The sequence below is a fragment of the Oncorhynchus gorbuscha genome, unplaced genomic scaffold (assembly GCF_021184085.1).
Source record: "Oncorhynchus gorbuscha isolate QuinsamMale2020 ecotype Even-year unplaced genomic scaffold, OgorEven_v1.0 Un_scaffold_3647, whole genome shotgun sequence".
In the NCBI taxonomy this organism is placed as follows: domain Eukaryota; kingdom Metazoa; phylum Chordata; class Actinopteri; order Salmoniformes; family Salmonidae; genus Oncorhynchus; species Oncorhynchus gorbuscha.
This window is the reverse complement of record NW_025747837.1, coordinates 25,793-34,293: the sequence shown is the minus strand read 5'-3', so window position 1 is coordinate 34,293 and position 8,501 is coordinate 25,793.

Sequence of the window (8,501 nt, the reverse complement as noted above, 5' to 3'; positions counted from 1 at the left end):
TTTTCATTGCTCCAGAATAGAGCGTGAGGGCTTTAAAGGAAGAGAACACAAAACCCCGGAGTGTTGTCCTCAGACCCGGATCAGGATTCAGGAATAGCGGAAGCTATTCAAGCGGCAGTAGCCTGCCTAGTGTGTTGAGCGACAAATCAACGGGGAAGCGCGTGCTGCATACTGTCTCTACTATTACAGTCATAATGGGAAGAGCAGCGTATGAAACATAGAGGGCTGGAATATAGTCAGATCTTTGTCTTTGAGAAAAGTTTCAGATTGATCTAATCTTTAGCTGCATTGCTGAGGTCAAGATCATATAAATTGTATAAACCAAGGAAAAGTCCATTGGCCTTGGGCCAATAACTACAAAAGTATATTGTTTAAAGAACTGACAGACAACACCAATTCATCATTGACATTTATGATAAAAACGCAGGTTCATTGTTCCTATGTAATAAAACAAGATATGCCACACCAGTTGTCACTTCATAGGTCTTCTTTCAGAACCACTGTTTAATGCCATGCAAGGGCTTACATTTAACCAGGCTATATAGTGGTTATTTAAATGTGCTTGGTTTACAAACACTGAGGTAAAACAGGCTTATATTTTGGGTTCTGATGGGGTACGACAGTTAAACTGAGCTCATGAGGCATTTATAAGTTACATTCTTCAAGAATCAATGGGTACATATCATTCATTTCTGAGTCCGAAAGTGGATGTAGCATCTGCTGATTGCCCCTTTAACACAGCCCTGTTGACCCCTGTCAGGCCTGGTTCTGTATAGTAGTCATTTAACACAGCCCTGTTGACCCCTGTCAGGCCTGGTTCTGTATAGTAGTCATTTAACACAGCCCTGTTGACCCCTGTCAGGCCTGGTTCTATATAGTAGTCATTTAACACAGCCCTGTTGACCCCTGTCAGGCCTGGTTCTGTATAGTAGTCATTTAACACAGCCCTGTTGACCCCTGTCAGGCCGGGTTCTGTATAGTAGTCATTTAACACAGCCCTGTTGACCCCTGTCAGGCCTGGTTCTGTATAGTAGTCATTTAACACAGCCCTGTTGACCCCTGTCAGGCCTGGTTCTGTATAGTAGTCATTTAAAACAGCCCTGTTGACCCCTGTCAGGCCTGGTTCTGTATGGTAGTCATTTAACACACCCCTGTCAGGCCTGGTTCTGTATAGTAGTCATTTAACACACCCCTGTTGACCCCTGTCAGGCCTGGTTTTGTATAGTAGTCATTTAACACAGGACTGTTGACCCCTGTCAGGCCTGGTTCTGTATAGTAGTCATTTAACACACCCTTGTCTGGCCTGGTTCTGTATAGTAGTCATTTAACACACCCTTGGCAGGCCTGGTTCTGTATAGTAGTCATTTAACACAGCCCTGTTGACCCCTGTCAGGCCTGGTTCTGTATAGTAGTCATTTAACACCCCTATCAGGCCTGGTTCTGTATAGTGGTAATTTAACACCCCTGTCAGGCCTGGTTCTGTATAGTAGTCATTTAACACCCCTGTCAGGCCTGGTTCTGTATAGTAGTCATTTAACACCCCTGTCAGGCCTGGTTCTGTATAGTAGTCATTTAACACCCCTGTCAGGCCTGGTTCTGTATAGTAGTCATTTAACACCCCTGTCAGGCCTGGTTCTGTATAGTAGTCATTTAACACCCCTGTCAGGCCTGGTTCTGTATAGTAGTCATTTAACACCCCTGTCAGGCCTGGTTCTGTATAGTAGTCATTTAACACCCCTGTCAGGCCTGGTTCTGTATAGTAGTCATTTAACACCCCTGTCAGGCCTGGTTCTGTATAGTAGTCATTTAACACCCCTGTCAGGCCTGGTTCTGTATAGTAGTCATTTAACACCCCTGTCAGGCCTGGTTCTGTATAGTAGTCATTTAACACCCCTGTCAGGCCTGGTTCTGTATAGTAGTCATTTAACACCCCTGTCAGGCCTGGTTCTGTATAGTAGTCATTTAACACCCCTGTCAGGCCTGGTTCTGTATAGTAGTCATTTAACACCCCTGTCAGGCCTGGTTCTGTATAGTAGTCATTTAACACCCCTGTCAGGCCTGGTTCTGTATAGTGGTCATTTAACACCCCTGTCAGGCCTGGTTCTGTATAGTGGTCCTATCCGCAGACACATTCATGTTGAATGAATGGATGTTATTCAAGTTCATTCAACAGGGGTTTCCTGAGCGTTCATTCATAGTTTTGCTGAACAAGTGTTTCACTTAATCCATACTGTTGTTGTCAGAATCATTCAGAGGGCCTCAGTCTGAGCTCTGTCTATGGTGAGGGTCCCCACCTCTGTACTAGAACAGAACTGTTAAGTTAGCAAAGCTGAGGGACAAGCTCTAGAGGTGATCACAGTGGTTCAGTGTCCGGTCTCCTACAAAGCTGAGGGACAAGCTCTAGAGGTGATCACAGTGGTTCAGTGTCCGGTCTCCTACAAACTGAGGGACAAGCTCTAGAGGTGATCACAGTGGTTCAGTGTCCGGTCTCCTACAAAGCTGAGGGACAGGCTCTAGAGGTGATCACAGTGGTTCAGTGTCCGGTCTCCTACAAAGCTGAGGGACAGGCTCTAGAGGTGATCACAGTGGTTCAGTGTCCGGTCTCCTACAAAGCTGAGGGACAGGCTCTAGAGGTGATCACAGTGGTTCAGTGTCCGGTCTCCTACAAAGCTGAGGGACAGGCTCCAGAGGTGATCACAGTGGTTCAGTGTCCGGTCTCCTACAAAGCTGAGGGACAGGCTCTAGAGTTGATCACAGTGGTTCAGTGTCCGGTCTCCTACAAAGCTGAGGGACAGGCTCTAGAGGTGATCACAGTGGTTCAGTGTCCGGTCTCCTACAAAGCTGAGGGACAGGCTCTAGAGGTGATCACAGTGGTTCAGTGTCCGGTCTCCTACAAAGCTGAGGGACAAACTCTAGAGGTGATCACAGTGGTTCAGTGTCCGGTCTCCTACAAAGCTGAGGGACAAACTCTAGAGGTGATCACAGTGGTTCAGTGTCCGGTCTCCTACAAAGCTGAGGGACAAACTCTAGAGGTGATCACAGTGGTTCAGTGTCCGGTCTCCTACAAAGCTGAGGGACAGGCTCTAGAGGTGATCACAGTGGTTCAGTGTCCAGTCTCCTACAAAGCTGAGGGACAGGCTCTAGAGGTGATCACAGTGGTTCAGTGTCCAGTCTCCTACAAAGCTGAGGGACAGGCTCTAGAGGTGATCACAGTGGTTCAGTGTCCGGTCTTCTACAAAGCTGAGGTTGAATTCTTTGGGAAACAGAAAGTTGCTTTCAGATATTACAGTTGAGGTTGTTCATGTTGAGATGTTGAGATGTGAGCATCTTTCCAGCGTCTTTATTAACCTTTCACCTCAGTGGACTAAACCAGGGTCCTGTCTTTATTAACCTTTTACTGCAGTGGACTAAACCAGGGTCCTGTCTTTATTAACCTTTTACTGCAGTGGACTAAACCAGGGTCCTGTCTTTATTAACCTTTCACCTCAGTGGACTAAACCAGGGTCCTGTCTTTATTAACCTTTCACCTCAGTGGACTAAACCAGGGTCCTGTCTTTATTAACCTTTCACCTCAGTGGACTAAACCAGGGTCCTGTCTTTATTAACCTTTTACTGCAGTGGACTAAACCAGGGTCCTGTCTTTATTAACCTTTCACCTCAGTGGACTAAACCAGGGTCCTGTCTTTATTAACATTTCACCTCAGTGGGCTAAACCAGGGTCCTGTCTTTATTAACCTTTTACCTCAGTGGACTAAACCAGGGTCCTGTCTTTATTAACCTTTCACCTCAGTGGGCTAAATCAGGGCCAATCAGACTCTTTCTTGGTCGTCTTAAACAAATCTACTTTGTAACAACAGTATCCACCTCACACACATGGTTATGGGTTTAACAACAGTATCCACCTCACACACATGGTTATGGGTTTAACAACAGTATCCACCTCACACACATGGTTATGGGTTTAACAACAGTATCCACCTCACACACATGGTTATGGGTTTAACAACAGTATCCACCTCACACACATGGTTATGGGTTTAACAACAGTATCTACCTCACACACATGGTTATGGGTTTAACAACAGTATCTACCTCACACACATGGTTATGGGTTTAACAACAGTATCCACCTCACACACATGGTTATGGGTTTAACAACAGTATCCACCTCACACACATGGTTATGGGTTTAACAACAGTATCCACCTCAAACACATGGTTATGTGTTTAACAAAAGAAGACACCTGTATCATGTCAGATATAGAGTTGAAATGTATTGCAAAGTAATAATGTTTATTGTAACCACAGGAGCAGGCAAACGACAGGTTAGGTCAGGCAGGGGTCGATCATCCAGAGACCAAGGTACAGGACGGCAGGCAGGCTCAGGGTCAGGCAGTGTTCAGGCAGGCTCAGGGTCAGGCAGTGTTCAGGCAGGCTCAGGGTCAGGCAGTGTTCAGGCAGGCTCAGGGTCAGGCAGTGTTCAGGCAGGCTCAGGGTCAGGCAGTGTTCAGGCAGGCTCAGGGTCAGGCAGTGTTCAGGCAGGCTCAGGGTCAGGCAGTGTTCAGGCAGGCTCAGGGTCAGGTCAGGCAGTGTTCAGGCAGGCTCAGGGTCAGGTCAGGCAGTGTTCAGGTGGGCGAGAACAGGGTCAGGACAGGCAAAGGTCAAAAACCAGGAGGACGAGAAAAAGAGAGACTAGGGGCAACAGGAGCTGAGACAAAACACTGGTAGGCTTTAACAAAGAGAGACTAGGAGCAACAGGAGCTGAGACAAAACACTGGTAGGCTTTAACAAAGAGAGACTAGGGGCAACAGGAGCTGAGACAAAAAACTGGTAGGCTTTAACAAAGAGAGACTAGGGGCAACAGGAGCTGAGACAAAACACTAGTAGGCTTTAACAAAGAGAGACTAGGGGCAACAGGAGCTGAGACAAAACACTGGTAGGCTTTAACAAAGAGAGACTAGGGGCAACAGGAGCTGAGACAAAACACTGGTAGGCTTTAACAAAGAGAGACTAGGAGCAACAGGAGCTGAGACAAAACACTGGTAGGCTTTAACAAAGAGAGACTAGGGGCAACAGGAGCTGAGACAAAACACTAGTAGGCTTTAACAAACAAGACGGACTGACAACAGACAGACAGAAAACACAAGTATAAATACCCAGGGGATAAGGGGGAAGATGGGCGACACCTGGAGGGGGCTGGAGACAATCACAAGGACAGATTAAACAGATCAGGGCGTGACAATTACACTTTATATACATCACAGAAGACTGAAATATAACAAAAATGTTTGACATAGAAGAGAGAACAACACCCAGAGAGAGAGAGAGAGAGAGAGAGAGAGAGAGAGAGAGAGAGAGAGATAGAGAGAGAGAGAGAGAGAGAGAGAGAGAGAGAGAGAGAGAGAGAGAGAGAGAGAGAGAGAGGGAGAGAGAGAGAGAGAGAGAGAGAGAGAGAGAGAGAGAGAGAGAGAGAGAGAGAGAGAGAGAGAAAGACAACAGATAGAGAGGGAGAGAGAGAGCGAGAGAGCGAGAGAGAGAGAGAGAGAGACAGAGAGAGAGAGAGAGAGAGAGAGAGAGAGAGAGAGAGAGAGAGAGAGAGAGAGAGAGAGAGAGAGAGAGAGAGAGAGAGAGAGAGAAAGACAACAGATAGAGAGGGAGAGAGAGAGAGAGAGAGAGAGAGAGAGAGAAAGACTTCAGAAAGAGAGAGAGAGAGAGAGAGAGAGAGAGAGAGAGAGAAGAGAGAGAGAGAGAGAGAGAGAGAGAGAGAGAGAGCTGATTCTTCTGTGACTATAGAGCAGCTCCCTCTTGTGGCAGATCTCGTTACTTTATCTTCCTGGAATCAATCACATGCAGCATAACTAACGGAGGTCTCTCTCTCTCTCTCTCTCTCTCTCTCTCTCTCTCTCTCTCTCTCTCTCTCTCTCTGGGTGTTGTCTAAGTTGCAATGATATCAAGCATAATGATAACAACTCAAAAACAGCCATTTCCTGAAAGGACATTAAAAGGGATGGTTTACGATGTTATTGTTCAGCCTGTCAGTCATGACACTAGAAGATTAATCTCTGCTGTAACAGTGAGACGTGAGGGAACTCCTCTGTGTTTTGGCCTGAAGTCACAGACACTTGATATTCAGGTAAACAGCATGTATCCCAAATGGCTTCTTTTTCTCTATAGAGTGCACAAACGTTGACTAGGGTTCATAGTGCTCTGGTCAAAAGTAACCTAGTGCTCTCAATAGGACATAGGGTGTCATTAGGAACGCAGACATTGTCACCTGATCCTGAGGCAGACATGGAGGGAGTGATACGGTTACGCGGGCGATGCACTGAAAGCCTGAACAGGTTGAACAGGTATCCTTCCACCACGGCCTAGGGCCACACAGGAAGTGACTCTATAATACTGGAGGTCAGTCAGGGAAACACAGATAGAAGAAAGAAACACCCCATGTGACTTTTTGGTCACTAGGCAACACCTTTTAGCAGTTTAATCTCTCTGGATACTCGTGCAATACACATTCAGTTCAAAATAAACGACAACTCCATTCTGAGGTAAAGAGATTTTAAAAATATATATATGGTGTACTGACAAAATACAAAAAGTCCATTAGTTGTTTGGTTTTAGTAGACCAATAAAATGCAACCCAAAGCATAGGATGATATAGAGATATACATCTAAAATGAATGAGTTGAACAAGATGGAACAACTCCCACAATCCCTTTCAGCTGTTCTCCTGCTGATTCATTTACTGAGACAGATATACAATACTGGGGACTGCAGGTACTGGGATCAGATATCTGTTATCATATTGTTGTAATAACAAGTTTAATAATCAACTTTGCCTTGATCTGATCGATACTTATCTCCCTTTAGGGCCCAAAGGTGCATGTCTTGCAGTTTCCATCCTGCCTGTAACAGTCCCTGAGTCTGATAAGGTGTCAGCTACAACCAAGAGGCCAATTAAAACCTGCCGGTTCTTTTTAAATCATGTTCCCCTGCTGAAGTACAAGCTAAGGACACAGGAAACCAAACCGTTGGGAATTGATCTGTTAAAATGAGTTTCCTGTTAATAAAGTACTTCCTTATAAACAATCTACTAAAGGCTTATTGACCAACAATAAATATATTGTTATATAAATATGAAGTATTTTTGTTAAGTGTTATAAAGTATCTATGTTTTGGAAAAGTTTGCTAAACATTTGCAGTGGTGCATTTGAGATGACTAACTGTTAAAAATCCAATCATTTGTGAAGTCATTTTACTACATTGAACAGAGCTAATACATTTTAAGTTTGGTTTGAGTTCCTTTTAGGGCATGTCCCAAATGGCACCCTATTCCCTACACAGTACACTATGGTCCATAGGGCCCTGGTCAAAAGTAGTGCACCACATAGGGAACATGGTAAAATTTGGGACAAAGTCTTAATGGATGATTTTATGGCCATACAGTATTGATGTATTTTAGTGCAGCTGGTCCAGGAGATCAGGGTTATACGACCTAGCTGCCATCAGCTGTCTCAATAACCTCTAGTAGTACTGGTAGCTGCCCTGGCCCCCCAATGGTGGAACAAACTCCCTCACGACGCTAGGACAGCGGAGTCAATCACCACCTTCCGGAGACACCTGAAACCCCACCTCTTTAAGGAATACCTAGGATAGGATAAGTAATCCCTCTCACCCCCCCCTTAAGATTTAGATGCACTATTGTAAAGTGACTGTTCCACTGGATGTCATAAGGTGAATGCACCAATTTGTAAGTCGCTCTGGATAAGAGCGTCTGCTAAATGACTTAAATGTAATGTAAATGGTAGCTGTGTGGATATTGTAGTATATAACCTCTAGTAGTACTGGTAGCTGTGTGGATATTGTAGTATATAACCTCTAGTAGTACTGGTAGCTGTGTGGATATTGTAGTATATAACCTCTAGTAGTACTGGTAGCTGTGTGGATATTGTAGTATATAACCACTAGTAGTACTGGTAGCTGTGTGGATATTGTAGTATATAACCTCTAGTAGTACTGGTAGCTGTGTGGATATTGTAGTATATAACCTCTAGTAGTACTGGTAGCTGTGTGGATATTGTAGTATATAACCTCTAGTAGTACTGGTAGCTGTGTGGATATTGTAGTATATAACCTCTAGTAGTACTGGTAGCTGTGTGGATATTGTAGTATATAACCTCTTGTAGTACTGGTAGCTGTGTGGATATTGTAGTATATAACCTCTAGTAGTACTGGTAGCTGTGTGGATATTGTAGTATATAACCTCTAGTAGTACTGGTAGCTGTGTGGATATTGTAGTATATAACCTCTAGTAGTACTGGTAGCTGTGTGGATATTGTAGTATATAACCTCTAGTAGTACTGGTAGCTGTGTGGATATTGTAGTATATAACCTCTAGTAGTACTGGTAGCTGTGTGGATATTGTAGTATATAACCTCTAGTAGTACTGGTAGCTGTGTGGATATTGTAGTATATAACCTCTAGTAGTACTGGTAGCTGTG